Source organism: Panthera onca, chromosome C1 (assembly GCF_046562875.1).
Source record: "Panthera onca isolate mPanOnc1 chromosome C1, mPanOnc1 haplotype 2, whole genome shotgun sequence".
NCBI classification, from domain to species: Eukaryota; Metazoa; Chordata; class Mammalia; order Carnivora; family Felidae; genus Panthera; species Panthera onca.
Genome location: NC_138346.1, coordinates 181,518,134 through 181,543,710, shown reverse-complemented (window position 1 = coordinate 181,543,710; position 25,577 = coordinate 181,518,134). Strand labels below are relative to the sequence as shown.

Genomic DNA, 25,577 nt, shown 5'->3' with positions numbered 1-25,577 from the left:
AACTATTAACTCCACAGGGATGTTGTAATGAATAAATGAAATAAATATGTAAAGAGAAATCAGTCATGCTCAATAAATTACTTGAGACCAACCATAGGATCAAGGAAGACTTCAAGAGTTTGAATTTAAAATGGACCTCAAAGGGTGGTGTAAAGTGGACCAAAAAGAAAAGTGTCTTCAGTTGAAAGAGCAGAGTGCATAAAGAGCCAGGCCACAAAAGCCCAGCCCTGCCTGTCTCCTTCTCCCCTAGTTCCACCCACAGACCTCCCTGCACATATCATGCTCTTTCACAACCCCCTTTCCATCCTCATAATAATCTGTTCTCCTTCAATCAGCCAGCTAACTCCTACCTAGGCTTCAAGAACTGGTTCTGCAGTCTCCTTTTCCAGAAAGCCTCCCCTGATTGCCAACTTCCTTCTGGTGCCCTCTCTGGAGTCCTGCAACCCCTCTAATCCAGCTGCATTACACCATATGGTCATCACTATTTATATGCCTGTCTTCTCACTTGGAGGGAAAGGACTGCTTCTGAGTGGTCACTACATACCCAGTGCCCAGCCCCAAGGCTGACACAGAAAAGTTTTTGCCTAGTGGATGGGATGGCAAGCAGCCTGAGTAGGAATGGTGATTAGAGAATAAGGCCCTCAAATCCACTGTGCACAGACAAGTGTCAACAGTGGCCACCAGGGCCAAGCCACCAAGCCCTGGGCCAAGCCAGCTTTTTCCTCTCCCTCCCCCCACCCACCATCCAATAATCATCCATAAAGGAGCCCTTTTGTCTAATAGGAAGGATTATGTTCCTTCCCTCTACCCTCTCTGCCACCTCTATCCCCATCCCACTGCCCTGCCTCAGGCCCCACCAACTCTCCCTGCCTCAGGCTGCTGCTCCCAGCAATCCTTGTAGTCTATTCTCTATGCATAGCCAGAGAAAGTGAGCTAACAACCAGACTTCTGCAAAAGGAAATCTGACTGTTCTGCCTGACCCAAAGACCCTGTGGGATATGAGCACTGCCAGCCCCTGCTCTTCCCCTCATCATTTCTCAAATCTGCTGGCTCCACCCATTCTCTCCCTCCCCTCCAGGCCTTTCACCCACTGCTTTCTCTGCCCAGAAAATGCCTTCTCCTCCTCACCTCCTCTTTTCCCAGATAACATCTCTCACCTGTCAATTCTCAGCTTCCATGTCACCTCCTCTAGGAAGCCTTTTCTGGTCCCCCTCAGGCTGGGCCAGGCCTTCTCCTGTCTTCCCCTGGATGTCTCTCCTAGGACTCTCAGTGTGTGTCAGTTGAAAGGGAAGGTACTCAGGTGGTCACATTATGGGAATGGAAAGAGTCCTCTGTGGATCCTGCTCTTTTTCAGTTTATTTCACTCCCAGGGCCACCTCTGAGTAGACCCCCACCCCAGTACTGAGTGGGCTTTGCCAGGGGGAGGGGAGCTGCCCGAGCAACAACGCCTTCCTCCTGACCTTCTGCCTCTGCAGGTTCCCGTGACTCACTGATGGAAAACATCCACCCCTTCTGGGCCTCTTCCTTATTTCATCACTTTAATAAATTAAGAACAGATTGAAAAGCAGGAAACATTGTCTCCTGGGCCCCAGCACCCACATTCCAACTCAATTACAGGATTTGTTTTTCGGGTCTGGCCAGAGGCAGCTGGGATGCGGCAGAAAGAGGGAGAGAGAGTTTGAACCAAGAGGCCAGAGATGGCAATTCAGATCCCATCTCAGTTGCTGACCAAGGGTCTCAGGCCCATCCATTCACCCCTCTGAGGTTCCTCATTCATGTCTGGAAAATGGGAGATAACAATGACACATCCCTCACAGGGTGGGGGCAGCATGTCAAATGAGATTGGGAGCGTAAAAATGCTTTGTAAACAGTCAAGTCCTAGACCATGTGAGAAATAGATTACTGTCAATTCTCTTGGTTAAAGCTAATGTGGCATCAGACCCCCTCCTGCCTAATAACTTGGCTCTAGGACTTTGAACTGAAACTCCTGAATTCCTTGAGCAAGGGTCCCCTTCATTCTCCCACTCCTTGAAATCAGCACCAGGAAGAGGGACTCAGTGGATCTTTAGTCATATATTCAACTGTTGTTCTTGCTGTTTTCAGTTGACATCCAGAGTGCTGTGTTGGAAAATAAAATGGGAGTGGGGGGGGGGGGGGCGTCCTCAGTGGAAACTAGCAGACATAGCTTTTCTCCTGACTGCACTACTTGATTTCTTGCCAATTGTGTCAGTTTTGTGGTTTGCAGTTTCGGTTTCTCCATGTATAAAATGAGGGCGAGGGGGAATGAGTTAATAATCCTTGTCTTGATAACCTCACAGGGTGGCGATTAAGATCAAATTAGACCTTTTACAAGCTGTAAAGCTCTATACAAATGTAAACTGCTGTTAAAAGGATATTAATAATTCAATTATTATAATAGTGACTAAGTAGTGATGAAGAAGGAGAATATTCCAGCTAGATGATAATATCTCTTTCAGCAAAGAGAATTGCATGGCTTTTCTTGATCACCTCTCCTGAGTTTCTTACAGGAAACTCTCTTGAGTTTCTATGATAGTGAAGTTCTTCCTTCTCTAATCCAATTATCTCATGCTTTAGGTTAAGCCATTCTCATTTTCTGCTCTCACTTGGAAAGGAGAATAAGGTCACCACATCCTTTCCAAAAACTTCTACCCAGTTTAAGACCATTCATAAGACACACTTCTTCCTTCTAACATGTCATCTGAAAAGAGCACATTGGAGGAAAGTGGTAAATTCTGTTTTGGAAAGGTGGGTCAGAGGTGCATGTAGATCTTTCAACTGAGATGCACAATAGGCTAGCTGGAAATAAAGTCTGGAGGTTCAACAGAGTGCTCTGTGCTGAAAATAGTGGTTTAGGAGACCTCAGAATAAAAGTGGCAGCTGTATAGCTTCAATCTTATTAAACTACTCTCCATTTCCTGGGCCAGCCATCCACTCTCATGCCTCTCTACCTTTGCTCTTGCTGTTTTTTCTGTCTAAAATGACATATTCCCTTTATCTGCCTGTGAGATACTATGCCTCACCTCCAGAGAAGCCCTAACATTGCTAGAGATTTCACTTACCCTTCAACAAAGTGTTGCAATCTAGCTTTTTATGTTGCAGGCACTGCACAAGATGCTTTGCTAACTCCATCCTATTTAGTTCTCACAGCATCGCTATAAGTTCATTATCTTCACTTTACATATGAAAAACTAACCTGTCCAAACCTGTGCAGATGGCTTCTGGTATAACTATGATTCAAACCCAGATCTTTGGATAACAGTTCTAGAGATATTGCCACCAGATTCTGCCAACAACTACGATAGCAAGAGATGTAAGGCAGGGGTGCACTAGCTTCCAATTCTGAGACTGACACTCAGATTCAGACAGCAGCCTGGCCTGAATTTAACAGTTACTCTGTTTGGGGGTTGAATTGGCCAGGCAAAATCAGCTGGTCATATGCCAGGGCTCTCTTATGCTTCAAGAGGTCTTTCCAGAAGTTGGCCTCCCTTGTAGCTCTCCATGGTACTGACATGACTTAACATCTGCCAGCCCTAAAAGCCTGACACATTCTCCCCATAGGCACTATTTCCCCAAGTGTGTCCCCCATCTCCAACTTCGAATTTTGTTTTTCCCTATGCCAGATACTCCTCTCTCACATACCTAGTGAGTTTCTCATCATTCTTCAATACTTGGCTCCCATTGGCTTTCCAAGGTGAAGATGCCACATTAGCTTTTTAGAAAGAGTTCTTGGATACCTTCTATGTATCAGGCACTGTGGTGATGACTTTCAGAGGCAATACCTCTTATTACATACTAACATATTCTATGGCTTACTTACACATTATACTTATTGTCTGTCTTCCACCACAAGGCCCACAAGGGCAAGGATTATTGTCTGTCCGCTGATTTATTCTTAGTAACTAGAAAAGTGCCTGGCACATAGTAGTTGGGCAATCAATAACTGCTGAATGATTAAATAATTACTAAGGTATAGACAAACAACAAAAAATATTTAAAAAGCATTATGATTGCATTTCATATATAAGGGCTTGGGCAAAATGTCTTCTCCTTGGTGTTTCTTGTCCCCTTCCAAGTCCAAACTCACAGTGGGCACTGAGAGAACTGAAATGTCAGAGCCAACCTGGATAGAGATCAGAGCTTTTTACAAGGGATTGGTAGAATGAGGAGCCATTGTTCACCTACACAAGTAAATCTCAGAAGAATATATAGTCTTCAGTTGAGGCCATTGAGATGCTCAACTTCTATTTATTTTTTAAATGTGTATTTATTTTTGAGAAAGAGAGAGACAGAGTGCAAGCAGGGGGGTAGAGGTAGGGCAAAGAGAGAGGGAGACACAGAATCGGAGGCAGGTTCCAGGCTCCAAGCTATCAGCACAGAGTCCAATGCAGGGCCCACACCATGAACCACAAGACCACGACCTGAGCAGAAGTTGGTCATGAGCCACCCAGATGCCCCAAGACTCTCAGCTTTTAAAAAGGAGAACTGAGACCAAGAGAAAGTTGTTAGTCACAAAATCTTTAAAGGAGTTTACTATGGTGGAAATAGGATGTATTGAATGAGCTCTACTCTTATTTATGTGACTCAGTGCATCCTGGCCTCAGAGTTTAACCTGAAATCACAGTTAGAGCTCAGTATCTGCACAGAGACATCTCAGTCTGATAACAGGGTTCAGGTTTGTGTATGGGATCAGAGTTTAGTGAGTGGGTCCAAATCAATTAAGCCATTAAATCAAATAATATACACAAAATACTTGTACCAAAACTCGATCCCATTTGGTGAAATCCTTAATAAATCAGTCCCTCTTCCCCCAAATTAAATGGAATTCTACACAATTTTAAATGTTCCCTTATTAACCTTCTTCTTTCCTGGGCTCCTTTCTCTTCTTTAAGGAGCCCTTCTGGAGGTGCCTACATTAGGAAGGATCTGGAACATTATGATAGTAATTTTGGATTTTGTTTTAAAGATTATGAGAGTTAAAAGAGCCAGGGATAGATTCCAGGAATCCTGACCTCTTCATCACTGTCCTCCACTCTGTCTACCAACCCTGAAAATTCCATACCCCAAGGCCTGGAGCTAGACACACATTTTCTTAAAAATGTCCCTATTTACTGCCTCCCTGGGAACTTCCACTTGTAGGCAAGGTGGAGTAATAGGGATAGGGTTTATCTTATTACCTGAAACAACAACAACAACAACAACAACAACAACAACAACAACATCCAGACAAAGATATGAAACAATGGTTTTCAAGACAGTTAATGACAAGCAACAAAAGACAAAGACCCCCTGAGAATAAGACACAAGCAAGGCAGACCTTACAACTTCCCCAGCTTACTGCACTGAGAGAGATTCTAGGCTTCAGAACAGGGAGGGAGAACCCAAGGAGAATCTGATGGACTCCCTGATTTGGGAAGTCAGAGCTGACAGTCCAAGGATAGCAAGACAGTGAGAGTTCATAAGACAGAGCACTCGAGAGAGAGAGCACTGCACAGAGAGAAATACAGAGATCTATAGAGGTTTCACCTCAAGTATTGAGTGCATATGTGTGAGGAAACTACACGAGGCACAGGAAATATCCATTAGTTCCCACCATTCACACAGCATCAGAAATAATACCTGTTCTCCCCAAGAAACTTGAAGAAAAAAACGATTATAATTCACAGAGCATGGGTAGAACATTCAGAAGGGTCTTACCTCAATAATGGGTATTAATTAGCTCTAGACTAGAAGATGCTCTGGTCCTGCCTTAAAAACCTTCAAATCAAAACCCAAAAGGATCAACTGTTTACAAGTATCTTAACTGCATCCCAGAACAAAGTTCAAGAATATTTTACAAAACGCAAAAAATATCCAGCCCCCAACAAGGTAAAATTCAGTGTCTAGAACCCAAAGATCACCAGGCATGCAAAGAAGCAAGAGAATATGACCCACACTGAGGAGAAATATCAATCAGAACTGACACAGATATTAGAATTAGGAAACAAAGACATAAAACAGACACACAATTATATTCCTTATGTTTAAAAAGTTTAAATAAAGTCATGGAAGATACAAACAAAAGGCTCAAATTTTAAACTTCTAAAGGTGAAAACTGTGAGGTCTGAGATAAAAAATACATTGGATTGAAGGCAGATTAAACCCTACAGAAAAATCTGTTAGTGAACTTGAAGAACTAGAAATAGAAGCTATTTAAGGTGAAACACAGAAAAAAATAACAGGCAATTTTAAAATGAGAAGATCATCAATAACCTGTGGGACAACTTCGTTCAACCTAATATATGTACAATTAAAGCCCATAAAGGAGGGGAGAAGACAGAAAAATTATTTGAAGAAATAATGCCTGAAACTTTTTCCAAATTTGATGAAGACTGTAAACTCACAGATCTACGAAGCCCAATGAACCCCAAACACAAGAAAAATGAAGAAAACTATATCAAGACACACCATAATCAAATTTTTCAAAACTAGTAATAAAAGAAAATATTAAAAGCAATCATAGGCAAAGGAAACATCATATACAGAGGAACAAAGATGAAGTGAAAACAGATTTCTCATCAGAAACAATGCAAACCAAAAGACACTGAAGTATCATCTTTAAAGTATAGAAAGCAAGCTGTCAACCTATAAGAATACGTAGTGAAAATATCTTTCAAAGGAGAAAGTAAAAGAAAATTTTTTTCAGACACACAGAATCTGAAAGAATTCATCACCAACAAAACAGCACTATAAGAAATGTTGTAGGAAATACTTTAGTCGGAAAGAAAATGAAACCAGATAGAAATAGAAATCTCCAAAATGGAATGAAAAATATGAGAAATGGCCACTACATGGGTAAATGTACAAGATTTCTAAATTATTGTTTAAATCCCTTTAAAAAAATAATTGACTTTAGGGGGTATAGAGTTTTAGCTTTATAAGATGAAATGAGTTATGGAGAAGGATGGTGATGGTTGCACAGCATTATGAATGTGTTTATTGCCACTGAACTATACACTTATAATTGTTAAGATGGCTAATTTTAGGTTATGTGTATTTAACTACAATAAGAACTAAATTTTACTACAATAAGAATTAAAAAATCATTGTTTAAACAAAAATAATAACAATGTATTGTGGGATTTATAAGTAAAATGTATGACAAAGTCAGCCTAAATGTCAGGAGAGAAGAAATGGAACTATATACTATTTTAAGAGTCCCAGACTCTATCTAAAGTGCTACAATCTCACTTGAAGGTAATGCAATGTTGAAGATATATACTATAAACCCTAAAGCAGCCACTACAATACATACCAAAGAGTTAATAAGCCAACAAAAGAGATGAAATGGAGCCATGAAAAAATGCTGTCCATCCAAAAGATGATAGGTGTAAACCTACCCCACTCTGCATCAATAATTACATGAAATGTAAATGGCTCCCTGCCTCCCTGGGCCTGTTGAAATGACCATATGAAGAGCACTCATCTCTCATAGCTGGATTCAATCCTCAAAGCCATCTCTGAAATAGATCACAGTTATTGTCTCCTACCACAGATTAGGAAGCTGAGACCTCCTCTGGGAAAGTAACTTGCTCAGGTCAACAGCAAGTTAGCAAATGAATCACCACCCTCCTTCTTCCCAAATCAAAGCTGCTTCAACCCAACCCTAAAACAGACTCCTCCCTTCAGAAACTCATTTATTCCTATCTACCCCCACCTCTTCTCTCTCTCTCTCCCTCAAAAGAAGAAATACAATTTGACATGAATTAATGATGAGCCTGCCTGGCCAATTACCAGGGCTAAGTGCCCTCCTGCTGGGAGCGGCTCCCACAAAGCACTAAGTGATGTGGGCCAAGCTGAGCCCCCCCTCCTCCAGCCAGTCCCAGCGCCCTCCTGGGTCCAGGCTTAGAGGAAGCAGCTTTCCAATTAGCTCTTGCCAGACAGACTGGCTTCTCTACACAGCAAATTGGGTTACAGAGCTCTCCTCCAGCTGGCCTCGTTGTCTGGTCCCACTCGCCCCAGCAGAGAGGAAGCTAATCAACTGTGAGGCCAAGCCTGCAGGTTTCGGGCATCCATGAAGGGAGGTCCATGCAGACCTCAGCCCTGTCCCACTAAGGTGGCATTCCATAGCCGAGTAGATTTCCCCTATAATGGACAGATAATGGCCTCAGAGCCCTGGAATCCAGGCTTCTGAGCTAAACAGAGCAAACAGTGCTCAAGGGAAAGAACCCCGGTGTCCTATACTTTCACCCATCTCATAGCCACTTCCAGGAATAATGTAGGAGGTTGCTGGGCTTTTTTCTTTCTTACTTTTCTAGCACGTCAACGATAGCCCAGATGTCACTTGAATTTGAAGGGAAACGTGAGGAAAGGGGAACCTGGGACCTCATGGCGATGTCTTAGACTCCGTGTTCCCTCTTTCTGGACCAGCCAGGGAGCTCTGAGGAGGACCTGTCCTGCTGCTCAGCTGCTCCCTCTAGTGGGCATTGCCACATCACAGTGCTGAGCACCACTTCCCTCCACCGACCCCCCCCCCCCCCCAGCGAAAATACAGGCTCAGCACTTAACAGTTTAAGCAGTAATTTCAGAGACACTGTCACACAAGTCCTCACAATCACTCTGTAAAGTAGCTGAGCAAGGGTTGTGGTTCCCATTTTAGAGATCAGGAAGCACGTTTGGACAGATAGGAGAAAGCTCAGAGTCAGTGTGAAGCAGGGCTGGTCCTAAAGCCCAGGTCTCTCTCCAAACCAGGGCTGTACTGGGAATGCTCTCAGCCGCCTTTCACTGACAGTGTGTTTTACTTACCCTGCAGGCCTGAGGGTTGGGTGTGCCCTCTTATAGACTGTAACCCTCACCCTTACACAATATGCACATTGCAGTTAGACTGAGCAACAGGGAAGGGTCCTAGCACCACATACCCCCTAACCATCATACCAGCTAGCCAGCCAACACATACTTGTGAGCATCTAGCATGATCCAGGTGCTAGGGACTCCAAAGTGAATTAGACCAACTCCCTGTCCTCAGGGACCCCACAGGCCTATTGAGAAAATAAACAGGTAATGGCAATGTTGTATGAACAGTGCAACAATGGGGGTGACACAGAGCCTGGGAGGTATACAGGACAAGCTCTTGGCCCAGAGGAGAGGTGACACCTGACCTAACCAGAAGAGTCAGTAGGAATCCACTGGCAAAGATGGAGGGCTGAGCAGGTAGAGAATATTCCAGGCAGAAGAAATCATTTTTAAAAAGAGAAGTCACAGGATGTCTTCAGAAAACTTTTCAGTCTGGCTGTAGCCTAGAGCATGAGGGTACAGAGAGGCATGGCATGGGACTGAGATGCAGCAGGGTCAGACCATGAGACTCCCTGCATGTCCAGCTGCACAGGTCAAGGCTTTGTCAGAGTCAGCTCCCTATGAAGTGGTGGCTGCAATCCCATAGCTAGGTAGGTTTATGGCCAAATGTTCTTATACCCATCAGGGAGCTGAGCAGAGACAGGGCCTCTGGGGAGTGAGCAGCTGGTGATGCTGAAAAGCGTCTGCCAGGAGAATTCAGCTGCGAACACTTCCCATTCCCAAGAGGTCAAGAGGCCCTGTTGTTCCTCCCTAGTGGAGGCCCTGAGATCACACTGTCATCCATAATTCAGTCAACAAACACTCACTGGGCCTCCTGTCTGTGCCAGGCTCTGAGCTAAGCTCCAGAGGCACAGAAATAAAAAGACATGGTTCTTGCCCTTGAGAGAGATGTACAGTCCTGGGGGAAAGGGAGCCAGAGGGGAACAGACTGGGAATTTATCACAGTGTAGTGGGATGGAAGATGGGTACAGGGGAGGAACAGCAAATCTTATATGGGAGCCAAAGGTGTGAGGGGATTTGAGCTAGGCTTTAGAGTACAGGTAGGCATTTGCCATGCAGGAAAAGGAATTGTAGGAACCAGGAATGGTACATAAAGCATAAAGTCATGAAGGGACATTGAGGAACAGGGAGAAGCAGACAGTGGCTGTGTGATGAGCTGCCTGGTCAGACCATGGGAAACTAGACTTGCCAAGCCAAAAAGCTGGGATGCTCGCCTAGTCAGGTTTCAGTTTTATAAAGGTGACTCTGGCAGAGACCAAGTGGCTGAAGCAGAGGGCTAGAGTGGAAGGATTGGATCCAAAAGGCAGTACCGAGGCAGAATTGATAGGGCCAGGGGCCAGACGGACTGACTGTCTATAGGAGGAAACATTCATTTGTATTTTGCTCTTTTAATTGCCAAGCTCTGCTAAGCAAACCTCTTCTGCAGCGCACATGTGAATATTCGATAAGCTAGGGTAAGTGAAAATCCCTAGTACGCACACCCCCACCCCCACCCCCAGTAAACATGAAGTCAACACTCAGTGAGGATCTACTGTAGCTGACTCCCTCTACATGATTCAAGGAGTGAGTAGATGAATGAGTAATAAGCAAACAAATGGATGAAGGAATTGGTGACCTGTGGACCCCCAGCAGGCAGCATCAGAGCCACACAAGTCTCTATGCCAAAAGTCCTGGGGAGATGCTATACAGGAAACTAGCTTGGTAGTATGTGTTGCTTAGGGAGGCTGGGGGTGGGGGTGGGGGGGTGTGGTGGTGGTGGAAGCACGGGGAGTAAATTTCAGAGTTTGCCTTGGGGCTTGGGGTCCGGTTGACCCTCTCTAGCCTTCATTCTTTTGGCTTGTATCAGGCAATGGAGGGTTGACAGGTCTACACCTGACCTAAGGAGACTCCATCTCTGGAATACAGGTTTGGATGTGGCTGTCCCACCCTCACTGTGGCAAACCTCAATAAGTCAGAAGATAACCTGTGAGAAATGGAAGAAACCTCAGGGGAGTAATTGACATCACTTAGTCCTATGATGCATAGGCACTGTGCAAGGTACATTATACCTACTATCTCATTAAATATAGTAGTCCTGAAAAGAAGGGAGTCTTATTGACATTTTACTGATTAGGAAACTGAGGCATGGAAAGGCCTAACCTTTCTTAGGCCATCAAATAATATCCTGGACCAAGTCCACCAACTTATCCATAATTAAAGCATTAGGGCATCTGGGTGGCTCAGTCTGTTAAGAGTCCAACTTTGGCTCAGGTCATCTCACAGTTCATGGGTTTGAGCCCCGCATCGGGCCCTCTGCTTATGGCACAGAGCCCGCTTTGGATCCTCTGTCCCCCTCCCCCACTCGTGTGCATGCTCTCTCCCTCAAAAATAAACATTTAAAAAAACAATATAAGATTAAATAGCATTATAGAAAGTTGGAAAAACAGAGAAAAAGTGCTTACAATTTTATCATCCTAACATAGCAGCTGTTCTTTCACATAGCTCCGATATACTTGGTACATACTTGAGGTTTCATTATTCGTGAAATTTTGTCTTACTTTTTTCCTTATTTAACACTGTAACATAAGTATTTTTCCAGACTACTATGTCACCTTCAGAACCACTATTTTTGATGGCTTCAGACTGTCAAATCAGGTGTAAACACCAGATTTTATTTAACCATTTCCCATAGTTGGGTACTTAAATTGCTTCCAATCATTTGATATTATAATCAATCTTTTCTTTTATTAGAATTGCCTTTTTGTAGCAGTATTATTTCCTTAGGGCAGATTCCCAGAAACAGAAATACCCAGTCAGAGGGTTTGAACATTTTTAAGGCTTTTGATACCTGCTGCAGATAACTTTCTCATGGGATCTTTCTACTTCATTCCCCATATCTGGATGCCTTCTTTAACTCTCTTTCAAGCCCCCTTTCCCTAACACAGCACCTCCCTCACCCTCAGTCCCTCCTTATCCATGAGGTGGAACTAATGACCCTCCCCTACTAACCTCATGAGCTGTAGATAAAATGATTTGGAGACCCTCGTAAAGAATAGCAGGTTATACAGCATAGTGATTATATAGCACAACTTTTGGCACCAGACTACACAGCTCTGAAGCCCGTATCTGCCACTCCGAAGCTGTGTGACCTTGGGCAAGTTAATTAACCTCTCTGTACTTCAGTGTCCTCATCTGCAAAGCAAGAGTGATGAAAATAATAGCAACCCCTTTGGGTTGTAGATGAAGCTTTAAGGAGTTATTTTGTGCAGAAAGCACAGTGAAAGCCATGGTTGTAATAAGGTGATGTATGATGTGGGAGGCAGCCATAGCAGAAAAGGCTTCAGCATTCCTTGCTATAGGGGCTGCCCAGAGGGCAGGGGCCAGTAGCCAGGTGTCTGACAAAAGTACTTTCTGTGGTAACAACTCATCTAGCTCCATGGCAGTGACCATTACTCCCTCCCTGAAGCCTGCATAGTGCAAGTCTGGGTCTCTCTTACTCCCCCCTCCACTCCACCCTCTGGCTGCTGTGGCCTGATCTTATCCCTTTTTCATCAGGCTGCCTAACTGACCGGAAAATGCAAACGCATCCCTAAATGCGTGCAACTGCCCCCTCCCTCAGCCCTCTCCCCCTTCCGGGAAACCAGCCCCAGCGCCAGCCTGACTAGCAGCACTTAATTCTTTATTGAAAACCATTAACTGGAGTTCAGTTCTCTGAGCCCCAGTTTCAAATTACCCACAGGAAACGCCAGGCCGAGAGAGTGGCTTTCAAGGGCAGAGCCATCTCCTCTAAAAGACTGGCACCAAGACCCTGACTGTGGGGACTCTTTTGAGAGACAATGACAACAACCACAACAGCAACAACAGCCATCAGTTTAATTCCTAGAAGCACAAGAACTGATGAAGCACCCTGCTCTTCTTCCTCTTCCTCTCCCTCTTCAGTAATAGCCCAGCGCAGTAGGCCTGGAAAGAAATATTATTGCCCCATGATGGATGAGAAAGCTGACAGCCATGGGATCGCAGGCAAGCAGGGTTGAACTGAGAACTTCAGATCTCCCCAACTGAGCCCTATCACCCTCCAGTCAACACCTCATGGGCTACCCACAGTAGGGAGACAGGTGAAGAAGATGGGACTGAGCCCTTGATGAGCTAAAGTCCTGATTGGGAGGGGAGACATGAAAAATGCCTAAACTAGAGCCTCAGAGGCCCTAGTGCTACCTCTGGGCCTGCCACTAACTACCTGGCACATTGTGTGGTTAGTTATTATTCTGGGAATATGGACAGGAGTGAGGAAACTGAAGATTTGAAAATGTGTCCTCAGTCTTCTTTATCAAGATTTCTAACCAACCAGAAACTTCATTCATTCATTCATTCATTCATTCATTCATTCATTCTGAATTTTTACTGTCATCTATGTGCCTAGGCACTGAGCAAAGTAATTTGCAAATAGTACTCCTTGACTCCTCCAGTCTTTGGAGGTAGGTAATATCACCATCCTCACTGCCCAATGAGGAAAGTGAGGCTCGTGGAGGAAAATGAGACTCATTCATGATTGTACATCAGTGGTAAGATCTGAACCCAAGTCAACCTGACTCCCTGATTCTTGCTGCTTTTTGTTACTATTACAGTTACAGTTCTACAAAAAGTACACCATGTCCCCACAAGAGCACAGAGAGAATAAAGACCTGTGTGGGTCTCCAGGAAGGTTTTCCAGAAGTGGTAGCATCTGAGTTGAAGGATCAGTAAGACTTGGCCAAATGGGAAAGGCAGGGAAGAAGGTTCTGCAAAGGCACAAGAGCACAGGCCAGGGCTAGTAACCATCCAAGGATATGGCACATTAAGACAAGTCAGGAATTGCTAAGCCATTGGAACTGAGCACAGAGGGTACAAAGGAACAATGCCCTCTGGGAATGCACAGTCCACGAGAGAGACAGAAATGTATAAAATGACTTGGTATTTGAGGCAAACTGGGTAATTTTTATCTAAGAACAAAGAGCTATCTGCTTCTGTGTCTCACCTCCTGCTCACAGTAGCCCAAGAAGCCAATGAACAAGAGGGCCTGGGGCTGGGGGGCAGGTAAGAAGTTTTGACTTCAGAGACCAGGAGCTTGCTTCCAGAGGTTGTGCAACTTACCACCTCTCTGAACCTCAGAAGGGGAACTTCTCTACAAAGCAGTCACCAATACCTGCTTCCCAGCACTGCACGTTACTATACCTGATCCTAGTTAGAAAATAATAAAAAGATTGGATTTTATTCTAACTTACCTAATTATACAAATGTAGATGCTGAGGCTCAGAGGCATTAATAACTTGCCTATGGACACACCAGAAAATGCTTGATCTGAAATTTGATCTCATATCTGGTAGATTCCTCTGCCTACTGTCACTTCCACCCACAGATCCTAGTTTAGCCCTCTGGTGCCCAGTGTAATAAGCCTGCTCCTCTGCCCACAATGCCCCTTTGGATGGATGAAGACAACAGCTGTGTCCCAAAATCTCTACTTCCAAGCCAAAAACTCCCAGATTTTCACAATATGATTTCAGCCCTCAACAGGGTTTAGCTGTCCTTGAGAAAGAAACAGGGAAGAATAAACAATAGAAGGAGCTCCTTAGTGCCCTGACCAGATGTGAAATATCCCCTGCCTCAGGACCAGCAGCCAGAATCACACAAACTCCTCATGGAAAACAATAGTAACAGCCTGTTTGCTTTCCCCAGTCCATAAACTGTCACAGCCAAGCTGGACACCAGCTTTGAAACCCAAGGGACCTGTCTCCACCTAAACCTTGTCTCTTCTCTGCCCCAGATGGTCCTTATTTGAGCTGGATCCATTTTCTTGGCCACCTTGCTGAATGCGGTATACACTCATTCTAGAAAATGCTGACCTCTGCTCCAGGCCGCCTTGTCGGCAGTTTCCCAGACATGGCTCGACTGTTTATTTATTTATTTTTGTGTTAGCAAAGAGGAGAAAATCACATCGGCCTAAAATGAATACTAATGAAATGCCTTCGTTAGCTTCCTTTGTGATGAGAATGAAAAATCGGATTTCCGCAGAATTGCAAGCCATATATTTCTTTCCCCCAACCTTTTTTTTTTTTTTTTTTTTTTTGCCCTTTCCTCTGATAGGAAGATTACGGACAGCCAAGAAGGAGAGTAAAGTCATTTCATAAAAAATATCTGCATTTTTAAGGGCGCCTTTGTTGCAGAGGGACGTGGCAGTGCAATTTCTCCAAACCCACTTTTCCCAGCCTGTAAAGCAAATGTACCTATTTGTCCTCTGCTGCAACAATGCCAGCTGCATTCAATCAACTGAGAAGCTGCAAGCCATAAACCTTCTTCCCCAGCTAGGGGGGTGAGGTGGGGGGAGGGAGCAAGCAAGAGAGGAGGCATGCCATAAAAATTCATCAGAATAATGTAGGGATGAGACGCGCTCCGATCGCCGGCAAGCAATCAACCAATCACTCATTCTGTGGCATTTACAGCACGTCTCATTCCCCTGTTCCTTAAGGACAATTGATTTTTCCTGATTCCATTAGCATAACGGCGTGGAAAATGTCTGCAGTGCAATATTTCTGGAAAGTTCCAACAAGTAGGCTGGGCACTGGAGTGTGACCATCTCCATAAAGCTTCCTCAGGCTCTGCGGCAGACATCACCACAGCCGCAGCAAAGTGCCCAGAGAGAATGATACAGCCTCCAAAACTTGGGGGCCAAGGGCACCTGAGGGGTGTCAGAGCAGGTAATTGGCACCAATATGAAACCCCTCAATTTCTCATTCCTGGACACAGAAGCACTCTTTTCTGCAAGACGGGGTACTATGGGATGGTAAGGAACAAGCAAAATGCACCCAGCCCAGGAGGGGCTGAGTCACAGATCCTATGTCTACTTGCGGCCTTCCAAGTCTTCTGGGTTTAGGAACTGAGAAAACAATACTTAATATGATTATTCCTTTGTGTGTGAACAGGAGGCTGCAGTAGTGGGTGCCCAGAAGTTGTTATTCTCCTCCTCTGTCAGCTGGGTCCCCACCAAAACAGCATGTGCATGAAGAGGGAATGTGAGGAGTTTGGGGACATGCAGATCTGAATTCAAATTCTGGCTCTCCCTTTTATTTTGTGTGTGGCCATAGGCCACAGTTAATTGGCATCTCTGATCCTCTTCCATAAAGTTTCTTTTTATGGAAACTGGGGACCTCATTACTTCACAAGTTGTTGGGAGAATTAAATGAGAATATGTGAAAAGCACCTAGCATGGTGCTGATGCATAGTGACTGTTCAGCAAATCAAATTCTCCTTCCTCTCTATCCCCAAATTTCAATTCCCTCCTTTCCACCAGCAACACAGTTCTCTCACAGTGTCAGCTTCAGCTGGCAAGGTGGTAAATCTTTCAGTGCCAAAAGGAAACATGTAAAACCCAGGATATTTCCATCTACTGTTGCAAGTGAGATGAAAACCTGGCTGTGCCTTTTAGAATGAGCTTGGGGGGACTCCTTCCTCTTGCTCAGTCTCCTGAGTCAGCCCCTGCCTCTCTCTCACCCCCTTCTTTATTCTCACAATGCACCAGAGGGACCTTTCTAAAACACACATGTGACGTTTTCAAGCCCCTGCTTAAAACTACCCAGTAACTCCTCACTGCCATCTGGTCTCTCCAAGATTCAGCTCAGGCTGGGCCTCCTCCAGGAACCCTTGTTTGATCCCACAACCTTTGTGCATATCTCACACTCTGTTGTGATTATCTGTGTCCACGTTTTCTCCATCCTAGATGGTAGGTTCCCTAAGGTCAGTTTTCCAGTTCTGAGTCTCTGGCACCTCTCACAGCACCTGATACTTAATAGATGTTTGGTTTATGTTTGTTGAGAAAACCAACTTACAAAGGCAGTGCTGATCTCTTTGGCTAAGACTCTAAGCTTATTTCAGAATTTGTAGGCTGCTTCGGTGCTGGCCATGGTCCTGAATCCTTCAGTACTGAGGAGAGAAGGAAGAAGTAATAAAGAAACCCTGAGTATGGTGAAAACAATACACATTCATTCAGATAACCTTTAAACAAACAGTGTTTGCAGAGCATAAGGAGGGCAGGGATTCTGGGGGAATTAAGTTCCAGTCCTGGGTGTGCTGTGAATACTCTGCTCAAGACACACAACCCTGCTGGGTCTCCATTTTTCTCATCTGTCAAATGTGAATTTGACCTTCCCATGTCACAAGATTGTTCTAAGGATTACAAAGATGATGTCTGTGAATCTATTTGTAACCTTTCTCTTGTTAAAAAATGTTTATTTATTTTTATTTTGAGATAAAGAGAGACAGAAAGAGTATGAGTGAGGGAGGAGCAGAGAGAGAGGGGAGAGAGAGAATCCCAAGCAGGCTCCATGCTGTCAGCACAGAGTCCAATGCAGGGCTTAATCTCACAAACCTGAGATGACGACCTGAGCTGAAATCAAGAGTCAGATGCTCAATGGACTGAGCAACTCAGGAGCCTCACTTTGTGACCTTTCTTAAAGTGCCTTCCATGAAAGACCTCTGAAGTTCCTTCCAGCTCATTCAGTGCTCACTGATTGAGAGTTACCTACATTGACCATCTCCACTTCTTTACCTCCAATTTAAATTTAGCCCACTCCTGTGTGGCTTTTGGACCTATGACTCTAACAAAACAGCCCTCAGTAATGACCTTATGCTGCTAAATCTATTGATATTTTTCAGTCCTTACTATACCTGCTCTCCTAGAACCATGCCTCTTGTTTTTGAGCACTTATCTTAGGCTGTAATTATACATTCATTTGTTGACCATTTTATTAAGGCTCACTCCCCAACTAGACTGTAAACTCCATGAGGATAGAAACTGCATCTATTTTTGCTTAACACTGCATCCCCGGGTCCTGACATGATGTTTACAGGGAGCAGCCTCCCCAGTGAAATAGGAGGAAGGCAGGCAATGCTCAGAGCAGACATGGCCATTCCAGCACTGACAGACACCAATAGATGACCTGAAACCTCTCTGTAAGTCCTGAGTCAACAACCTAATACCAGAGCTTCTCTGCCTGATGAGACCTGGAGCTCTGAGGAGGCCCCTCTTGAGAAATATTGAGGGTATTATGATGACTGGCATTGTGCCCAGCAGCATGAGTACAGAGGCATCAATACTTACTTACAGAGTTAAATACTGTGGGATAAGATCTGGGGGGATCATTGACCCCAGATACCTTGCTGTACAGAGAATGAAAATCAAGGTCAGAGAATAAATGTGATATGTCTAAGATCTCACAATGAGTCAATGTACTCCACAGTCCAGAAAGAGCAAGAGGCAGAAAGTGTGATCTCTCAGATCCCCTGGGCCCTCTGCTCTGGGCCACCACAACACCTAGGTTTTCCTCTACCATAACATATATCTCCATAGGCTTTCATTATCTGTTCACATATCTGCCTCCCCCTAGAGGATAAAGATGGTGTCTGGTTAATCTTTGTATTTTCAGGACCTAGTTCAATGCAAGATATATAGGAGTCACACTGGATGGTGAAAAGATTGGAAGAGTGGATGTTGAGGTATAAGAAGGGTGACTGGGAACCTGTACAGATCCCCACACAGCCTCAGAATCCCACCCAGCTGAAGATCCCAGGAACAAGGGATGGTCAGTCTCAGGCCTGGATGTCCCCCAAATCCAGACTTGGGCTCCATGGTGAAATCTCTGACATAGATCTGCAACTGAGTTCCTGCTGAATTTCCCACCTGGCCATCCAAGAAAGCCAGAGTCATCCCATAATCTCCTGAGAATGACAGAACTTCAGAGTTTACGATTCATCTTTACAGGTAACACAAAGTACAAAATAACTATCAGCATTTGAAATTGAAGTTATTTTATCCATTCCATAGGATACAGAAGCAGGGGCTTTGCAGTCAGAACCCCCAAGTATAAATTCCAACTTCTCCACTTACATCTGTACACCCAGGTCTATAATGTGGATTTATAAGTATATAGAAAATATGCACTTTGCCTTCAAGGAGCTTATAATCTAGTAATAGGAAAAAGACATGTCTACAAGAATTCTAATGCCAGGTAGGATGTGACTAAAATCTCTCAAAGAGATGATAGGGGAGGCTCACAGCCAGCTGAGAAGAAAGCTTTATGGAGAAAATAGCCTCTCATCCGAGTCTTGAAAGATACATGGGATTTTTTTTTTAATTTTTAAAGTTTATTTATTTTGAGAGAGAGAGAGCACAAACTGGAGAGGGGCAGAGAGAAGGAGAGACAGAGCCCCAAGCAGTCTCCACACCATTAGCACAAAGCCAGATGCAGTGCTCAAATTCACATACTATGAGATCATGACCTGAACTGAGATCAAGAGTCAGATGCTTAACCAACTGCACCATGCAGATGCCCCATTTTGCATGGGATTTTAAGGCAAAGAAAGAGCATTCCTAGTGAAGGAGGAAGGAGGAAAGAATGGAGCATGTTCCTGGAATGGGAAGTAAGCATGTTTGACTGAAGGGTTTAGGTAATCTATGGAATATAAGCAGAAGCTGGAGCTATAAAAGGAAGTTAAGCCAAAGTAGAGACTTGAATGACATTCAAGAAGTTTAAAAAATTTGTGCAAGGACACATAAAGTCAGTGGGGGAATCTATGATTGGACTTCAATTCTCTCCTCCTTAACCACTTTGCCTTCATCTTCAACATGAGTAATGGCACAGCAATTGGCATGGGCAGAGGACTGTCCCATTATAAAAGTACATGAAAAATAAATAATCAGAATTAGTGTGACTGGCTGTGGGGCAGAGGCTCAGAGTCTCTGACAAATAAAAGTGTGAATTACAGGATGAAAGCAAGGAAATATGTTCTTCCCCCACATCTCTACAAGTGGCATATTCTACTGCCCATCAAAACCATGCTTAGAATAGCTAACTCTTATGAATGAATATAAATCTTTGCCATGGGCACATAATGTTGATACATTTAGTGTCAATTAAACATCCAAATAGCAGGGCTTTTTTCTTCAAAAATATGTACCTCTGCTGAGACTTTTCATGGCAAAGGCAAAGGTAAATTTCAGGCCAGCTCACAAATTCTGAATTATCACAAATTGAAAATTTGTTAGTAGAAAGAAGGTAAGATTGAAGCCAGGTTGATTGTTGAGATATTCAGCAACTTTAGAATCTTCTATCCAAATGTTCTAGCATCTCCAAGGCTTTAACAAATTGATTTATTAGAATGGTACCATGGGCTCAGCCAGTCCCAGGTCCAAGGATCTGCTCAAACATTACCTGACTGTGTGACCCTGAGAACTTTGCTCCACCTATCCAATATTGTGGGCCTATCTAATATTGTGAGGACAAAATAAATCAGATAATAAAATACAAGAGTTTCACTGGGAGAAACTAAAGAATACCCAGAGTTCATATAGTTGGGACAGGAGCTCCAGCTCAGGAATTCAAAAGCAAAGTGGGGATGGGGGTGGGGCAGTGCTGGTCCCAGGCTCTCAGCTACTTTCTCTTCCCACCAGAATGGGGTGAGATTCAAGGTGTGGCTGAGGATGGGGATAGAGCCTGAGCATATCTAGCTTTGGAGGAGTCTGAGTTAGGGGAAGAAGTTGAAAGTGTGGCAGAGTCTGATGCTCATTCTCTATGAAGGCACACACCTAGTCAAGGAAGAGCAGTACCCAACTTTTCTGCATCCTTCAAAACCCTGTTTAGATTACATTGGCTCTGAGATGCTTTCCATGACCTGTTCCCTAGATTTGATTAATCCCTCCCTCTGCCTTTCTGTTGTGACATCTTCCCACCATATAAATCACTGTCAGTTTACATGCCCATCTCTTCTTCAAGAGTGAGAGTTTTCCCTGGAGGCACAGACTCACATCTGAGGCATCCTTGGGTCTCCAGGGCCTGCTCAAGAGTTCCACTCAAGTACAACTCAAGAACTGTTTGCTGAACTGAAAGAGAGTACACATCCAAAAGGAACTTCAGGGACTTGAGAAGAGCAGTGATTTATATGTAGAAGAGATGCTTCTTGGAGAAGGAACATGAGGAAAAGAAAGCCTTGTTCAGGGGTTCAGAGAGAGGAAGAGGACAGACCCTGTCCCTGCTCTTTGAGGGAGGCAGAGGTCATTTCTAGGACTGAGCTGAGCCTCTTGCCTGTACCAAAGAATGTTCAAAGAATGTTCAGATGCCCTCACAGTCTCTAGGCTGAGCCTTTCATAATGAGGTCCATCAGCAATTATAGTGTTTTTCTAATGAAATTCAACTATTTAAAACCAACCTTAAGCTGATGAACACCTTTGGAACCCTACAGGAAAAATGCAGATGAACACCCCACTTTTTGCAGACGGTCCTCAAATATTAAATTGAGACTACTGTCTGGGCAGAGTGTTCCTTATGGCCATCTGAGGGATCTTTCCTAAACCTGTCCATATCACAGCCAAAGTAAAAGTCAAACTAGCCCAGCAATACTCCTCTCCTCACACTTCACCAAACACAATTCATATCTCTGTGCCTTTGCAGATGCTGTTCCCTCTGCCAGGAATTCTCTCCTCATTTTCCCAACTCTACTTCACCTGCCTACTCAGCCCCAAACATAAGATCTGATACACATTAGAAACTACCTTTGGGTAGTTTGGGTTTCCTCAGAAACAGATTCTAAAACAAGGATTAAACTGCAGGTAGTGTATTTGGAAAGTGGTTTCAGGAAACTCTAGAAGGGATATTGGGAAGTGAGCTAAGGAAAGGAAGGCACCAATAGAGGGTGTATTTTTAAGCAAGTTACCTCTACGAGTTGGTGGAACGTAACTGCAGGAACCAGTGTAGAACTTCTGTCTCGGAATATCCCACCTGAGGGGTGAGAGAGCTGGGGTATGTATCCACCAGCTGCCATTACTTATTGGCTGAAAGCTGCTCTGTATGCTAACACCCTGGTACTTCTGGCCTGCCTATTATGCTCAGAAATGGTAAATTCTGGGGGCATATGTGTGGGTACTGACAGCATCTGCTTCAGACACCTATAAATTTTGCTGAATGAATGACACACAAACAACTCAATAATGATAATAATAATTAACTAATATTTGTAATAAATAATAATTACTAATATTTTTGCTATATGTCAGACAGAGTATAAGTACTTTATACATACTTTTTCAATCTCCCAACAACCCTGCAAGGTAAGTTATTAGTATGTCTATTTTACAGATAAGAAAATAGAGGCACAAAGAGCTAAGTAACTTGCCCAAGGTCATGCAGCTAATAAATGACAGAACCAGGAGTGGATCTTGACAGCCTGGCATGTAGGTGACCCATTCACTCTACCTACACACTCTGGAGATGCTCCACTTTGGAACCCTGGGGCTGCCATTTCATGGCAATGTAACCTTGGACAAGTTGCTAGTCTTCTAAGTCTTAATTTCCTGATCTGTGAAGTGGGGATCATGTCACATGATTCCTGCACACACAGCAGAAGCTAACATATCAGGGCTGGGCTAGACCTTGGTCTCCATTTGTATAAGGAACTATAAAGCCTCTCCCAGCTCTAATGCTCTGTAGTTTTAAAACTCAAACAACATCTGCCATCCTCCTGTGACAACCTCATTCAGGCACACAGTCCTTTAAGAACCTCATTTGTCTGTTCCATGAAAGTAGAAGTGAGCCCAGAGTAATAAGGTGGAGAGGAGCCCGTCTTTGTGCCTACCACTCCTCCCACTGAGCTAAGGATCTTGACATACTGGCTACAGGAAATTCCAACCCAGAGCCTGGGCTAGGGATCAGGTTCAAATCTCAGCCTTCACTGTGTGGCCTTTAGCAAGTCACTTCACTCATTCAAGTGTCAATTTCCTCATCTGGAATGTGGTGATCACAATTCCTACCCCAGAGGATTGTGATGAGTGTGATGGAAAGCCCCAGAACACAGTAGGTGCTCAAGGACAGGCAGCTACACATTCTTTGTTATGAAGAAGTATGCTATATATTTCCATTAGGGTAGAAAAAAAATCTCAATGTGCACTTTAATTCTAAGCCCCGGAGGCCTTTAGCAGGGCTGACAACTTCGTCTGGAGGATGGTAAATATTTGTCTATTTCAGAGGCAGCATTTATCTTCTAAGGCGCTCGTGCCAGTCCCTGTGCTGACAAGCAACTTGTTTATTTATTACCCTAATAACAAATAGATTGTCAGGCCTGGAGGCTCCACATGCGCATGGAGTTTGGGCCTGCTTCAAGCCCCAGCCGTCCAGGCCCTGGCCAGCTCTGCAGGGTCTGGGGAGCTGGGGCGGTGGGGGGGCACCAGAGACCTGGCTCCTTCCATGTCCTGCCTTTTGTTTTTCTATTTGTTCTATCCAAAAACTCCCTTATAGAGCCTACACTGTGAAGCCTTGCCCTGGGCTGGCTCTGGGCTGCAGGGAAGAACCACACACAGCCATTGTCCTCAAAGGGCTTGAAGTCTAGAGAGAGGGAGATGATGATTATAAAAATAATAATAGTGATACTAGTAGTAGCAGCAAATACTCTGTACCAGGTGCTATGCAAAGTACTTTACATATACTAACTCATCTGATCTAACCAACAATTGGATACTATTATTATCCCCATTTTACTGATGAGGAAACTGAGGTACAGAGAGGTTAAGGGACTTGCCCAAGATCACCTCTACAAAAATCATTGCAGTACAGAGCAGGGGTAGATACTGAAAATTTATATAATAACTATATAACAATAATACTTATACAATATTGGTGATAACTGCATGGCCTCCCAGCTATTCCTCCCAGGTGCCATGCACAGCCTACTTTAGGGCCGCTTGCTGTTTCCTCTTCCTAGAACAGTCTTCCCCCAGATATCCACCTCACTCACCTCCTTCAAATCTTTGTTCAAATATAACCTCAATGAGGCCCCCACATTTACAATTGCAGCTCTCCACTTCAACCCTCCCTAGCCACCCCCCATCCTTTGCTTAATTAGCCTCCAGAACACTTAACCACCACCTGTCCTGCTACATATTTTACTTTGGTTTACGTCCACCTCTCTCCACTAGAATGTACCTCCATGGTCAGAGGTTTTCTATCTCACTTCCTGCTGCATTCATAGCATAAAGAACAGAGCCTGGCAGATAGGAAGTGATCAGTCTGTTGAATGAATGACTTATACCTGACAGTTTGAAGATATCATCCATGTGGCCTGCCCCTGAACTGCTAGCCTCCCTCAGGGTCCACTCTCTGGTTCTCCTTCATGGTGTCATTGGCACCTTCTCTTTAGGGAATTTTACCCCCTCCCATGGCTTCACATTCTTCCCTCCTCTGAGGACTCTTGGATCTTTATTTCTAGACCAAAGCCCACTCTTGAGCTCACCTGTGTAGGTAACAATCCAGGGCACATTGGCACCTGAGCCCCACCTGAGTCACCGTCCAAAATAGATAGATCTCACTACTTTATAAAGTACCCAAATGTATCCCTTCTCCTGGCACCAGCCCCAAGTCATCCAAGCCAGGAGCCTGAGCCAGGGGCCAACTCCTCCTGCCTTTACCCCACAATCAGCAGTCTCAAGTCCTTAGAAGCATTTCTTGGCTGCCCCCTTCTCTTTCACCATGTTAATTTAAGCTATTATTGTATAAGAACTATGGCACAGCCTCCCTCCTGGCTGCCCCACCGCCAGTCCATTCCTAGGAAACCATGCTCTATGGTATGTCTAAAACACCAATACGTCCATGCAATTCCACTATTCCATATTCTTCAGTGACTCCCTATTGCCCAATGACTGAAGGCAAAGGTCATATCCTCTATTTACCTTCCCAGCCTCAACATTGACCCTGACTCTCCTCATTCCCCAAACACATCATACTATTTCACACTCCCATGTCTGTGCTTGGGAAGCTCTACCTGAAAGGTTTGCGCTCCTCTCCTCTGCATGAAAAACTCCTCACCCTTCACAATCCAACTTAGATGTCACCTCCTCCATGCAGGTTCCTGTGAGAGAAGAGGAGGGAGCATTGTGAGGACACGGATGCAAGAAAGGGTGAGGCCAGCTTGGGCAATAATGACTCTTGCAGGTTTGGGAATCCTCTGTTAGACCTGGGGTCCTGGAGCTCTTGTAGGTTGTGATGTTATGCTGACTTCAAGGGTAAGAGTGGGGGGGGATGCGATTGCCCATGGCTAAACCCTCACTGTGAGCTCCAACAGATACATGTAGCACCTGGGATCTCAAGGAGCTTGTGTCAAAACGTGCCTGAGACTGTGGGGACTACAAACCACATGATACATTCCAGAAGAAAAGACCACCTCGTGTTCTCACCACAGAGATGAGGACCCCAGCTGTGATATTTGGAGATGGTTTGAGGTAGAGTGGTATGGTGGCTAAAATACCTCTATGCTAGAACTAGGCTGCCTAGCTGCTCTGCCACATTCTCCCTCCACAACTTCGGACAAATTACAAAAATATTCTTTGCCTCAGTTTCCCCATCTATAAAACAGGAACATTTATTGCAGCTGCTTCATAGGATCACTGTGAGGATTAAATGGGTTATTATATATAAAGCACTTATACATGGTAAGCACAATTTAAGTTTTTTTAATGTTTATTTATTTTGAGAGAGAGAAGAAGAGAGGAACAGGGAGGGAGAGAGGAGAGAGAGAATGCTAAGCAGTCTCTGCACTGTCAACACAGAGCCCAATGCAGGGCTCCATGTCACAACCATGAGATCATGACCTGAGCTGAGATCAAGAGCCAGACACTTAACCAACTAAGCCACTCAGGCACCCCTAAGTTTTGATTATTGTTGTTTTCACACTGTGGT

At 44.3% G+C, this 25,577-nt stretch overlaps 1 long non-coding RNA gene across 1 annotated transcript in view; it reads right to left on the bottom strand.

Moving 5' to 3' along the window:
• LOC132671008 (uncharacterized) overlaps nucleotides 1–24,775 on the bottom strand; it is a 76,945-nt gene extending 52,170 nt beyond the window's left edge. The window contains exons 1-2 of the long non-coding RNA XR_009606945.3: nucleotides 24,664–24,775; nucleotides 16,689–16,782 (exon numbers count right to left, since the gene is read on the bottom strand). This is a non-coding gene — a long non-coding RNA (uncharacterized LOC132671008). The remainder of the gene's footprint in view (nucleotides 1–16,688; nucleotides 16,783–24,663) is intronic.
• Nucleotides 24,776–25,577: the final 802 nt, after the last annotated feature.